At 37.8% G+C, this 15079-nt stretch overlaps 1 long non-coding RNA gene across 1 annotated transcript; it reads right to left on the bottom strand.

Annotated features, from left to right (window-relative positions):
• Positions 1–213: 213 nt before the first annotated feature.
• LOC144036644 (uncharacterized) lies at positions 214–14737 on the bottom strand. The gene is made up of 3 exons (XR_013288686.1): positions 14388–14737; positions 11202–11356; positions 214–319 (listed from the first exon to the last, which is right to left on the bottom strand). It is a non-coding gene; the product is annotated as an uncharacterized LOC144036644 (long non-coding RNA).
• Positions 14738–15079: the final 342 nt, after the last annotated feature.

The following is a 15079-nucleotide window of genomic DNA, read 5'->3' as shown; positions in this document are numbered from 1 at the left end:
CTGTAGGCTAAAAATGTTGTTAAAATGTGACATCCATCCATCAGTGTCCAAACCCACATTTAAGCCCACGAGTTTTGCTGTCATCTTGTGGTCGGAAAGACACAATGCATTTGTGACGGCATTCTATTTTGCAGTGAGCCGTGATGATGAGACGTGTTAAAGCAGAAATTAATCTGCAATAATGTGATTTATGAAATTGTACATTTTAATCACGGATAATATGTATATTTAGAACAAACCATCCACCCACTCATTGTTGGCTACACCACTTCCTTTCTAGGTTCGCAGGGAGCTGGAGACCATCCCAGTTGACTTTGGGCTAAAAGGGCACACAGAGAGAAAGACAACCATTTGCACAGTCACTGAGAGGGAACTGAACCCATACTGCTTGCACAAAATTCTGGAAAGTGAACCAACACACAAGTGCAAGAACAAACAATAACTACGTATCTTCATTTATTGTGGTATCGTGGTCATTACATTCTTTTTAGCAAAAAACAAAAACACCCATCACCCCAATTATAATTTTTTTAAACAAACAAACATGGGATATATTTTACTTAAATATTTATTTTGTAAACTCAATCAACACTGTCTAATTACATAGAGTTAATATAACGATCAAGTTGAATAAATAAATGAACAGGCAAAAATGTTAAAATATTGTAACTCAAAACTTAACAACCTCTGCTCTGGTTAAAAGAAATAAAAATAAAACACTTAATATATTCTATGTAATAAAAAAAAAAAATACAAATGAGGTAAAGCGGTCATGATCATTCAAGTACTTCACACATTCAAGCTTCTTTGTCTAAAGATTTCTATGACCTCATGCACAGTGTACGTTTGCATTTGTTTAAGGCTTTCACATCAAAATAATTGAGATTTGGAATGAAGTAAAGCTATTGAACTTGAAACAGTAAAGCTGTCTTTCATTCCGTCTCTCTTTTTGTTTCTGCATCACTCTTCATCTCTTGCCCCTCTCTTCATTAAACACGAAAAATGTGAACAGCTGGACAAAACAAGCTGTATAGGTTGTGTCTTACAAATATTGATGAACGCAGAGGGGGGAAAAAAATCTATTCTGGCAGATAAGGCACTTTTCTCAAGGCAAAACAGCAGGTGCTTGAACACCACTAGGTGTATCTGTGCATGTGCGTGCCGAATACTCCTGTAAGTGTATGATAGCGGTCTTGAAAAGGCAACATTTTCAATAGGCCTCTTTTGTTGTGCAGCGGCACATACATTCATACGTGTGATCTGTACAGTTCACCGCTTTAGAATAAGAAAAATAAGTCAACCATAATTAGGACTTGGACCTTTTGTCTCCGATCCATCCTCGGTGTCACAATTTTTTCGACAAGCGTGTTGACAAGCAGGAACAAAAGCAGCAGGAGGAGGGGAGAAAAAAAAAAAGTTTGCTGCAGGCAGCACTCATAACCAGAAGGTTGATTGTTGCTTTGTGAAATGTCTTGACATTCAGTTGCCTTCAAAGCCATGTGGGCGTACAGATTCCGAGCGGAAGGTGGCAATGAGGAGATGGGGAGAGAAAGTTATTGGTATTGGCATGTGAAACTACCGGCCTGAAATGTCAAGATGATGGCATACGTTGCTAGCAAGTCTATAATAGGAAATAGAACATGCTTGAGAAATATCAAAGTGAAATAGGCAGACAGCTGCGCACTTGGACATCAGACAGCACCGGACAATCTTAAATGGCACACTTATCAACAAAACCAAAAACAGAATTGCAACCCCTGGCGTTCTTGGAATAAGATTAAGGGTTCGAAGCGATGCAGAACTCATTAGACTTTGAATTCGTAGCTACATAAGCTTAATCAGGCAAACAACGTTTTCAAGTGCCACGTATCATTTAGTACGATTTATTGAACCCTAAACAACATGGTGTAATTTACGAGTAAGGAGTCACAGGCCCTGGCCGCTGTATTGTAGCGATATATTTCTCGATTGGCAGACAACACAAAGAAAGGAAATGGCTAGAAGAAAGGCAAGACTCCGGACATCTGAGAGGTTGCTGGCAATGATAAACTCATTGATTAACTGCACTCGTGAACCCGTTTGGGCAGGAAGAAGGCTCCCTACATTTGGCTTTTGAGACAAAAGTAGGCTGCACACTGCAGGAAAATATAAATGCTGCACACTTAAGTCTTTAAAAACACACGCACACACATAACACAGCTGGGGGGTGTCAGGCTGGCGTACAATTTTGAAATGCAGCCAAACGAGTCGCAAAACAGCACACACTACATCACCACCTGACATATTTCAGTTTCTTGAGCCTTTGCATCGCCTCATCCTAATTAGTCAATTTCCACCAGATGGCACTGTTTTTTTTTTCTTTCCAATGTGTATCCTGATACAGAATGTTGATCATATCTTGTGTATTCTTGAACTTGTTCACTTGGGACTGGTTCTGCTAATGAAAGCTTGGTCCAGGTGTATGGCATGAGCTACATGATTTGTTTGGCTTTTTTATTTTTTTATTTGCGCTGGCTTAAAAGGGCCTGATGCAACCCACGTATTTTATTTAGTTATTTATGTATTCATTTATTTATTCATCTATTTATTTAAATCTGGGCCTTGTACAGGCAGTGGAGGACTGCCCAGGAATAATTCAACAACCAACTAATAATGACAAACCAGGCATACTGTGAATATTTGTAAATAACTGAACGGCTAGAGACTTTTTTTTTTTCTTTGAAACACAATGAACCCTAACATGAAATTTTAGGGGAGCACAAACATGAATCACAAGTTGACTTGCAAAGTGAACGTTCACATTTTCTCGTTTTCACTATATTACTGTTAAATGGGTGTAAGTGCGGAGAAGACATTTGTTAGAAACAAAGCATACTGGTCACACGTGCGAGTATATGAACAAATTAGTTGCACCATCTCAAATTTTAGATGCTACCATTTAGGTCCAGTCTCGATCCATCTGTTGTAGATTCAAAGGGAAGTCAACATAAAAAGTTTTTTTTTTGACAATAATATGTTCTATGCAGCCCCAATGGTCTAAATATGGCATTTGCGTTAGTATTGTGTTAGTGGAATATGAGTTCAGCAGCATAATCCAGCCATTTCTATCCTTCTCAGGTGGCGGCCATTTTGCCACTTGCTGTCGACTGACGATGACTTTAATGTTGCTCAGGTTTCAGGTAGCAACCAATCACAGCTCACCTGTTTTCTGAAGCTGAGCTGTGATTGGTCGTTGCCTGAGCCCTTTGATGTTTGACATTGATGTCATCTTATTGGGACAGCAAGTGGCAAAATGGCCGCCCCCTGAGATGAACAAAAATGGCTGGATTTTGCTTCATGACTTTTATTCCACAAATGTATTATTATTCAGAATGTCATCTTCGGGCTAGTGAGGTCACATACAACATATTATCATCAAGAAATGTTTATAGGTGACTTCCACATTTTCTCAGTAAAGTTAATTGTTGGTTGCATTTCCCTGTACTACAGGCTAATAATAGTTTTAGTTAGTAATAATTAGTTTTACTTACTTGTTGCGCACCAGTTTGTTGTACCCTATGTTAAGTTAATGTTTCGTGTAATGACCCCCCTGTTCATTCATTTCCACTTGTTCAAGATCATTGCAAGATGCTACTGGCAGTTACTTGATCGATAAAAGAGCCTCTTCCCTAAACAAAGTGGAAATGCCTCTGCTCAATTCCTTGTGCGACTCAAGATTGACACAGTATGTTGGCTTCTGGTGTATGTCATCTGGCGTGTGCGTTGCGTGGTCACACATGGCAGCTTTGTGGGGAGGCTATAATGTACCCCCCCACCCCCCCAAAAAAAAAGCCATGTAAAATGGTTTCTTATTGTGTAATGCCTTTCATTGATGTACACTGCAATAACGATCCCTTAAGTTTTTTTTATTATTATTATTGCTGTTGCTGTATTCTTATTTGTTTGAAATTCAGTTTATCTCAAAGAAAACATAAAGTCCACTTCAGTGTATTTTTCAATACTTTGTACATGTGTGTGCGCGTGTGTACACCAACAACTGTTTGTGTGTGTATTGGAATATTTAGCTGGCTAATGAGCATTAAATTAAACTGTTAAGAAGTCAGTCAATAAAGCCCAGCGAGGCAGTGTATCAACACTTTTGTCTTTGTTACTTCACGGTTGGCCTCTCATGCCGTTACAGGAGCATACAAAGGGTGTTTGGCTACTTGGATGCCAGCCGGACCAAAGGCGACAGGTTATCTTAGCGCTAGCTAGCTGGCGCGACATAATATTGATGGATTTACTGGACCAAAGCAAGAAAAACACTCTGGATTCTACCTTTGGCCAGGATCCTGAAAGTTAAAGTCAACCAAAAACAATTTTTTGACACTAGACTAAATATGGTATTCTGGTTGATATTGTGTTAGTGGAATATGAGTTAAGGAGCAAAATCCAGCCATTTTTATCCATCTCAGGGGGCGGCCATTTTGCCACTTGCTGTCGACTGAAGACAGCTTACCTGTTTTCTGAAGCTGCGGTGTGATTGGTTGCTACCTGAGACCTGAGCAACATTGATGTCATCTTCAGTCGACAGCAAGTGGCAAAATGGCTGGATTTTGCTTCATAACTCATGTTCCACAAATGCAATATTAATCAGAATGTCATGTTTAGACTAGTGAGGTCACTTATAACATATTATTGTCCAGAAATGTTTAAGGTTGACTTCACCTTTAAAGTAAGCTATTATAAACTAAAAAAGAAAACCTTTCTGTAGGATGACAGCTAGCACCAGTGTACACTCAAGTTCAATAAATACTGTAAATGTATTTTCAAGTAAGTGAATTAATGAGGCTTTGCAAAGCGCTTTGGACACCGTATGGTGTAAAGCGCTACAACACTCTGTTTACCGTTGATTCAAGTTAATTCAGTACTTGCTTGTTAACGTGAATGCGAATAGCGAAAAAATAATTTGGGTATGCGTACGAACTCAACTGAACATTAATGGATGGATGAAGTGTTATAATGAAATCACAAATTATTTGTGTCTGTATGATGCAATGTTGGGGAAAAAAAAAATTATATAAAGACACCATTGATTCAATTCATCATCTCACCAATATTCATGAAACTGTAAACAAAATAATTGTTGCCTCCACATTTGTTTGTAAAAATGACTCAGATGCATAACAAGCTGATCTTCGCTCTGAACAATCAGTTGCTCGAAAGTATTTGCACAGCTGTCTCTCCTTCAATCCCACAGCCCACTCAGCAGGATTCATTAGCCATAATTGATCTCAACAAGCAAATTAAGAAATGGTCCAGAACACTGATAACAGCCATTTCAAGTTATCAATTTAATGAAAGTTGCTCTGATAATGGTTTGCTATATTACTTTCTCATGAAATGAAGATAGTTTGTAATTATGACACCTCATTTTTTTTAATGTTTATTCTCTGTTGTGGGCAATATAAAAGTAAAAAAAAAAAAAGGTTCATGAACTGTGCTAATGCAATCGCAGTGCAGTATTACAATGCAGCATTACTTGCTCAGTATTTTTGTGCAGCTGCATACAAAGATGGCACTCGTATTTTCTATAATTCATAAGACATCGGCTTTAACCTCACTTTGTGTAATACTTTTTTTGTCTATACATTTTCAGAGTGTGGATAAAAAGCATTGATAAATGGTAACCTCCAGGAAATGGGGAAAAATAATGGAACTGTAGGCCACTATGGACAAAAGTAATCGGACACTTAATCATTACGCCCACAAATATAGTGAAACAGATACTCCCTTAATGATGAATAACCAGATTTGCATAATTAGCTCAGCTCAAATGAAGACAACAACAACAAAAGGCACACATGGAAAACCGCCACATGACGAAAGCGTTTTGGTTTACAATGAACACTATTTTAACACTAAGGACATCACTTACATCCCCTGGTCTACAGTTTTGTGGAGGCTAAACACATGCAGGTGCCATTCATTCTGCAACAATGAAATGCTGTTAACCCAGGAGGAAAGTGGCTTTGCTGTGCTTTATTTGACTATGCGTGACTTGTACTATTTCTGATTACAGTGGAATGATTGACTGTCCACGCGGTTATTTTGACACTGCAGGAACATAATAGATAGTCATGCAAAAGACGACATGTTGTGTTTTTGTTCATACGGCCGCAGGGGGACCGTGAAGCATGTTCCCACACAGTACAATGAAAATAAATCTATTTTGCATACGAGCGAGCCCTTTGATGCAAAAGCGTATTCAAATAAAAGGTGCATTTGTTTGTGGTGATTGTGCTATAATAAACACTACGTTGCTCACGCTGCTCGACACCTTTTTTTTTTTCTTCTTCTCCTTTTTCAGGTCAGAAGCCATTTAACAAACTGTGACATTTTCATGTGTTTGTGCTCAGCCATAGCACAACTGCCAATAAATCCTTAAGTCTGTTACTCAGCCTACTGTAAACAACCCGCATAAGAGAGGAGGGGATGCCATTGTGCCTTCTCAGCATTTATAAAAAGGACAATACTCCCCTTAGGTCTTGGACTTTAATGTCATGCTGTATGTTAGTGTCTTCAAATCTAAGGAGAGAAAAAAAGATAATGGTTTCTCTTGTTGTGGTTTTCTTACAGTTGGAGTCCAGGCAATTCTATAACAACAACTGCTGTATCTGTTAAGGATAGTTTCTTTTAAACGTTGGGTGTGGCTTGGTACTGATAAAAATGCCAGTGAAATTGATAGTGGGGCCGTCAAATGGCTTTTAAGGGTAATAAATATCAGGCAGGTATAAATTTAGAGACAGATTTATTGAGCAGGTAAAGAAAAGGATTGGGGAGGCAAGAAAGTACATCTATTTATTGTGGGAACTAGGAGTTAAAAGAAAACATGAAGCGGCAAGAGCAGACCAAATTGTTTGTTGATTTTTAATGTACGGAGGTATTTAAACAAAACAAAAAAAGAGGGAGAGAAATTTCATGGTATTGATTATCGAGATGGTAGCCGATACCAATACTGGTTGAAAGAAGTTGCACAACCCTGTAGCACTCTAGAATGTAATCATTTCCTGAATATATACTAATGTTTGAAAATGTAAGTTTTTCTTACATTATCTGTAAAATTATTACATTATTGGGTATTATTACATTTTTGATCAAGTTAAGTGAAAATTTTATTATATTTTCAGGCAACCATATAATTTGATTGTCACTTTTTCAGACCACTGGATTCTTTTATTTATTGGCTTGTTTAAATTTGTTTTATTGCATGTTCTATACAAAATATGTATTTTGTGAATATTTTGTTGCAATACAATCCACCTTTAATGATAGCAGCTATAATATACTAAAAATGTGTTGTTTGTTCAACAAATCTCCTTTGAGTTTGTCACCCCTAATCAACAATTGTATAATAGTGTCCAAATATTGCTATTTCATTAATAGCCGCAGTATAGTGACAATATATATCTCAGTCTCCATTAGAATACACTAAGAAACGTATAAAACTCCAGAATTTAGTATGACTATATCTGAACGAGGAGCTGCTCTCTATTCTCAAAACAGCCCTGTGCGGCATCATTGAGCACACCCCCAAATGCCTCCTGAATGAGATCATAATGGAGCATGACAGCTCGAATGAGGACCTGAAAGCAGACCTCGAATGGTACCTGAGGTTGATCAAGCAGCAGTTCACACTGCTATTTTCTGGAGGATTTCCTATTTATTACAAACTAAATTGGACAGAACACCTTACTTTATTAAAGACTTTCATAAAGCGTTATGTTAGATTTTTGTTGGATGGTTTCATAGTGTGCTGAGGCTGTTATAGGTTTTAGTTGAGATTTTTTTTTTTCTTCTTCGCTTTGTGCACTTTTTCGGGATGTACAATGGATTTATTTAAAAAAAAAAAAAAAAAACTACAAGAATAATAATAATAAATACTCAATTAAAAGTTCCCAAATCACTTTAAGTAACAAAGAAACAACTTAGTGAACAGCAGAAGTACAAATTTACCTCATTATCGTAAGACTAACATTACTGCCATTACGGGGGGGGGCTGCAAACACAAAATAATAAAATAATATTAAATACAGAAACATATACCAGGGATATAATTTCATGTGAGAGAAAAAGGACAGAGAGTAAGAAAGCAAGCTGGACTTTTTCCCAAAACAGAACCCTAATCACAATCACCGCAGGGTTACAATCGCTAACAAAAGACAAAATATTGTTATGAACAGTTATGAAGAACACAGGGAGGGATTTAATGCTTTTTGCATATTGTTTGACTTCATTTGCAACAACGCAAATGAACGGTTTTCATTCATAATTTGTTAGAAGGGACAATTGCAAAAATGACCCTTTTTGAATTATTTAAATATACTTTAAATTTGACTCAATAAATGTGCTAGTAAATGTAGTTAACTCTTTGACTGCCAAAAACGTTAAATAACGTTTAGTAAAATCCTATGGAGTGCCAAAGACGTTAAAATACGTTGTTTTTTTTTTTCAAAACAGAGGTGAAACTAACCATTTTCTATTGTTGATTACTGAAAAACGGAATAAGGTAGAAACAAACTTTTTTTTTCTGATGAAAGATGAGAGTCCAATCTTTCATTTGGTAGTATGTGTGTTTCCATAGTCCAAACACATACTTTTCTGTGGACCTTGAAAGATCAGTAAAAAATGCTTAAATCGGTTGGCACCCACGGCATCCCTTTTCTGAAAACGTCTGGCAGTCAAAGAGTTAATAATACCACTGTAGTTTAATTCTGTATTTCTGTTTATGCTACGATTGCTATTGAGAATTTGCCATTAAATAACGGAAGCTAGTGGTAGACTTTTACTTTTTGTCATAGTTATAGGTTCTTTCAGAGGGACATTATCACTGTGAGCCCACATACAGTAAATGTATGATAACCTCATATTATCACATATACAATTTGATAGAAATCAGTAGCTAGCAAAAAACGGTTCAATTATTTTTCAGTTTATCTTAAAAGGAGGATTGGTAACAAATAAAACAATATTTAAAGTAAAGACAATTTGCGATGTTGTGTTTAGCAAGAAACAAGTCAATGCACATGATTTGTCTTCGAGGGCCACATAAAATAATGGGGCGGGCCGTATCTGGCCCTTGAGCCTTGAGTTTGACACCTGTGATGTACTGGAAAGCGTGCCTTCCAAAAACCCTGCGGAAAGTGAAAACCTGCCAATAAACGTCCGCCAACTTTGAGAATGCGTTTGTTGTATAGTTTATTTTTTATCAAAATTAGCAACAACCAAAAAAAACAAAACACAAAATAACTATGATCTGCAAGGATTTAGAAGAAAACTGTTTTTTTATTTATGTAAAACATGTAATAATTAAAGTATCTCTTAGTGCTGGGGCATCAGCATATTAAACCTGCATGTGCAAAGAATTCCTGAAGTTTGTTAAAAACTTGTGCAAATTGTCATCTGGAGAGACGTAAAAACCACACAGCGAGGGATGGGGAGACACGCATGACTACTAATGACAAGAGGGGTTTAACCAAGGCAGAGCTTATGGCCTTTTCACTTACTGCTGCACACTTGAGTTAACAGAGGATACAGTACTGCCCTGCTGGGCTCTCATTCCGGGGGGCTCGCTGCGGGAACTTCTCACTAACCTGTCACAGCTCTCTCAGGTAGCTCTGTTCTTCCTGGCTCGGGCTTCTTTTCTGTTATGATGGTCACACACGCGATGATCTTGTGTAAAGGTAACGGCCATGAGCACTTCTTTTTAAATGTCCTTTTACTGCCGCATTCTGTCTGTAAGGCAACTTGTTCGTCTTATTTGTTTACACAGTCATGACACTTTTTTTTGGTTAAAGCATCCATCCCATTCTTGATGATGAACACCAGGCAAACAGCAACAAAATTACAGAGCAGCATTAACGTTGACTAACGCAGCATGGCGAAAAATGGGGAGAAAGCATCGCCTCTCAGCACTTACACAGCCCTGGGAGATTTAAATAATAAAAAGCGCTGGGCCGCTGAACAAACAGGATAATTATGGCCTACAGTCTTCCTGTCGTTCAACTGGCACGGCCAAGCGGAAAGAAACACGTTATTACCGCTCAAAAGTTCTGCAAGGAGAATTTGTTGAAACACAATTTGAATGGAGAAGGATGCTCTCACAGTTGATCTTTTGACCGGTCTACGATCGACAAACAAACTGAAGTCGCTCAGTGTAGATTTTTTTTTTTTTTTCAGATCCAATATTCAGAGTTAATTATGCATTTTGTTTTTACAGTAGCTAATGATGTGGGCTTTTTTTATTCACCAGTCTAATTATGGATTTTTTTTTAAATTATGGATATTTACCCTGACTTCAATGGTAAAATTTAAAGTTCAAGACTACAATTCTAATTTTTGCAAATAAGAGAATTTAAAAGCCAAGGTAATCCAAAAATAATCTTTACAATATGTTCTATGCTCCCTAACTAGTGTAAACACGGCATTCTGATCAATATTGAGTTTGTAGAATATAAATTAAGCGTCAGAATCCACCTCTTTTACCCATCTCAGGGGGTGGCCATTTTGCCATTTGTTGTCAACTGAAAATGACATCACAGTTGCTCAGGTCTCAGGTAACGACCAATCACGGCTCAGCTTGCAAATATCACCCAAACTCAGAATACAGGTGCGCAGAGATTGATATTGTAAAGATTATTTTTGCGTTGACTTTCCCTTTAAATTATCTTCTTTACAAAAACAGAATTGTGGTCACAAGGTTTGAATTTAACGATTGAGGTCAGGGTAAATATCTATTTAAATAAATAAATAAATAAATCCATAATTGGACGGTTGTACTAAAAAAATACGTAATTAAAAAACTAATTTAAAACAACTGTACAAACAAAATTGTATAGCACATTTTTGGGTTGACTTACGCTTTAAATTGTCTTCTTTATAAAAATAGAATTGTAGTAACAAGCTTTAAATTTTACTATTGAGGCTAGGGTACATATCCATTAAAATAAATAAATAAAACTCCGAAATTGGACTGGCGTATTTAAAAAAAATAATAATAATGCACACACAAGTCATTAAAAAAAATAATCTAAAACTACAGCACAATTTTGTTTTATTTTTATTTTTATTATTGTTAAGTACATTTTTTGATTGACTCCCCCTTTCAGGAGAACCCTGATGATCAATGAAGCCAAATGTATCTTTTTCCTAAAATTACTGACCCAATGAGGTCGTCATCTCCTGCCAGGGCACGGATGTTTCCATCCAATTTGCGGGTCTTGCTCCAACATGTGTGCAGCTGCCAGCAGTATGGTTGCGGTGGAACAGATGGTGTTCTAATGGAAAGAGCTTGTCTCCATTAGCCGCTCCTGCCTTGCTGTAACATAGTCATTGGTGGCAGTCACTGCTTTTGGATTGCCTACATTTCCAATGTTGCAACACATAAGCACGACACTTCTTGATTTTTAATGTCTGTCGCTGCGCCACATGGCCCATTCATATTCATCAGGTCCACCAAGCCCTTGCTTACCTCTTTCTACATCCGTTTGAATTCTAAAGATGGCAGCACCTTCAACCGCAAAGCAACTTTACACTGCTTTATTTATGATTTTAAGCAGTTAAGATATAACTGGGTCCGACCATTGTGAGGGGTGTCCTATTTCATTTCAGTTTTAAATCAAGAGATTAAAATGAGTTGTGATGCTTCGTGCTGGCTAACCTGTTGTTTATATCTCATAACTAGCCAAATGGTGTGCCTTCCACGCCATGTAATGGCAAATGCATGCTCCGATTCAAATGCAATAGTTGTGCATGTCAGGTTTACATCCTATTTTCATTTTTAGCTGGAGTCGTGCAGAGACCTTTCAATCGAAGAAGCCACTTACCACCAGACTTTGCATATTAATTATAAATATGTTTTCAGGGCAAGGCCATCCAGATTCCTGGTGGCAAATGGAAAAAAAAGCCTCATGCTTCTTATTTTTTAATGTAGATTGTGGCTGCCTCCAATGAGGAAAGGCCACTTCTAGACCCTAATTAGACTCCCAAGGAAGTAAATAGGAAGACGTTGATGGCAATTTCTAGGTCAAATGAAATGATCTAAGTTGAATATGTTGTAGGTTGATTCACATAGGGCTGTATTGTGCGTCATTTGTTGGGATGGTACACTGATTTGTTCTAAGGAGCATAGTTCCTCCGCCATTGCCATGGCAACCAAAGATTGCTTTCTTTAGTAGTAATGGACAACTCTTGCACTGCACGTGTTGTGCCAAACTTGTCAAAGACATTGAAAATGACACAAATACGTTTGTTTTTTTAAATTATATGTTAATATATTTACCATATTATAAAACAACTTCCAGTGCCTGCCCAAGATAGTAATGATTTTATATCCAAATGCGTATGCAGTTCTTTAGAATAAAAAGAAAAAAAACAGCGTGATATCGGTACGGTATTGGCATCGATCAAAACGGCACAGCTGGGTATCGGAATCAAAGTGGTATCGGAACAACAGTAGTGTCGGCCCAATTCAGTACTCACCCATCCGTACATTTTAGGGGATAAAAAGACAAATAGTGCTTTCAAACTTCAAGCAACAAGTGAACTAATTAAAAAGAAAAGACAATACACAAAAACATCTCAGCTCACGCCGTGTGAAAAGCTCAAGAAACAAAAAGAACATTACAGCAGCGCTTGTTAATGATGCATTTAAGAAATGCAAATTGATCTGCAATATGAACGTCGACATTCTCTCTTAATGCATGCAAGCAAGCACCAACACAGCGTGTTGCCTTCAAACATGAGAAAGGATAAGAAAGTTTGAAGAAATGACGATATTCTAACCATAATTACAAATTACCTCGGTTTTTTTTTTCATATTCGCCACTTAAAAAGAGTGACATTTCATGTTGTTTCGGGATAATTACTTTTTTATCGCATTTCAGTGGTACCGAGATAACCCACAGCTAAACAACCCAATGAGAAGTTATGGGTAGTTTTGATTCTATAAAGTACGTATGGGCCGTAGTTCTGATTATTTCAGAGTAGAAAGCAGATGATAAATGAGTAAGCTATTTTAAAACATCTCCAGGATTGTTGTTGTAATGGTCCGAGCATTGTTGACGTGTCTCGTCTTCTGAGATTCGGGGTTCAAATCTTGACTCTGGCCTTCCTCTTTATACCCCCGACTTCCTCTCACATTCCAAAAATATATGTTCGGTCGAGTTGACGACTCTCCGTTGTCCATCAGTTTGTCTACAAGCGCCCTCCGGCTTTGCCTGTCAGTCCAGGGTGTACCCCACCTCTCGCCTAAAGTCCGCTGTGTTTCAGCTCACCCACAACACTAATGAGGACAAGCAGTATAGAAATTGGATGTGTGGATGTTGCACAATAACTGAGGGAGTCCTGAGCTTGACAGGCCCAATATTTTGCTGCTAAAGTTTCATGCTGTAAATCGTCCAGTAAATGCAACGAGAAGCACTCATCTGAGTCGTTCTGAATTTTGGTTATTATTTGGTTAGCTAGGAGAAGAGATGATGAAGTATCATTGTTCAACCCCTAAATCTAATGCTTTTCGGGTTGAACAGTGGCGTTGTGACAACTGCAAAAGTGCTCAGAAATATTTTCTGTCATCTAAGACAAAGGAAAAACAATGGTGTAGTTCTGTGCGCATTTATTCAACGCAAAAGTTCATTAGCAATAAAGCTTAACGCCATTTCTGTAGACAACGATGTCCGCAGGAATGACCCTGTGACCCAGCCCCTTTTATCTGCGAGTGGCGAGCAGTTGCCTTCATCAGCTGGTTGAATTTAAGGCTATATGATACGGACAAAAATTCATATCTCGTGTTTTTTGTCAGACATCTCTATTCTTTGGTCTTTGACTCAGCATGAGACTTTGCATCGTTTCATTGTTTTATGGCGTCTGCATGCTGTATTTTGTGTTATTGCATTGATACTTATTTACTTACAGTTACAAGTATTCACTTCCTTATTTCATGTCATTAATGTATTAATATTAATTGTATTTACTTGTGTACTTACCTACTTATGATATTAATTCATTTTATGTTATTTCATTTCACTTCCCTGCACTGCAAGATTGATAATGAGAAAATAACAATATTATATGGGTTCAATGAAAACTAAGTAAAATATCAATCTAAGGATCATGTGTAAAGTACATTGTTTACTAGAAATTGGTGATAGTCATCAACATAGTCATCAACATTAACAAGCTTGGCAATAAAAAACAGAATTCAACTCACTTTGTACTGCAATGGGTTAAATAATTTCAACCTGCAACCTAAATTTAATCGCATCACTGTGTGTGTTTGTTGTTTAACAATTTTGTCCATGCAAGTGTTCTGTGTGTGGCTTGACTGATTAAAATAAAACTTTGCCACTCACCCATGCACGTTGTAGCATGAGGACTCACAGGAATTCCAGCGGTGTCAACTGTGTCAGCCTGGATCAATTGACGTTTGGTGCCTCCCATTACAATGCGTCGCTTTGCTTGACTGTTTTTAATCCACAAAAACGGCAGCGGCAGACGCATTTTGCGACATAAATATGACGTGAGCGGCCATTCGGCCGGAGAGCGAGAGCGCGCGCGCTGGCTAACCCGGAAGTAGATTTGTCTGTCATAGAACGTGCGTCTGACCACCCATCCCGATCGACATTTGCTAGCTTTAGCTGTCAATCAAAAAACAAACTCGAAAGGAAGTATATGGTTGGTTGGCAAGCCATGCTTTACTTGAAGGAGAAGCAACGCAAGTTTACGGCACTGATTGGACAAAAACAGTTTCCAACGCAGGGCGGGCACGGCCCCCTAATGCCCGCCGATACCGCAGGGTCCGCCTACCAGTGACGTACCGCATGAACAGAATATTATATTATATATATTATATTATAAATTTTTCATTGTTTTGGACATTTAAAAAAAAAACTTTTTGTTTCCAAAAGGCAAACAAGACACTTGGGTCAAAAAAAATTAACACAACTCCAAAAACTTCATATAAAGCAATGGTTCTTGGTTTGGTGGTAAATAATCACGCTACAATGCATTGGCCTATCTGTGGTGCAGGTGCGGTCAGTTGTCG

Source organism: Vanacampus margaritifer, chromosome 16 (assembly GCF_051991255.1).
Source record: "Vanacampus margaritifer isolate UIUO_Vmar chromosome 16, RoL_Vmar_1.0, whole genome shotgun sequence".
Lineage (NCBI taxonomy): Eukaryota > Metazoa > Chordata > Actinopteri > Syngnathiformes > Syngnathidae > Vanacampus > Vanacampus margaritifer.
This window is presented reverse-complemented; position numbering and strand designations above follow the sequence as displayed.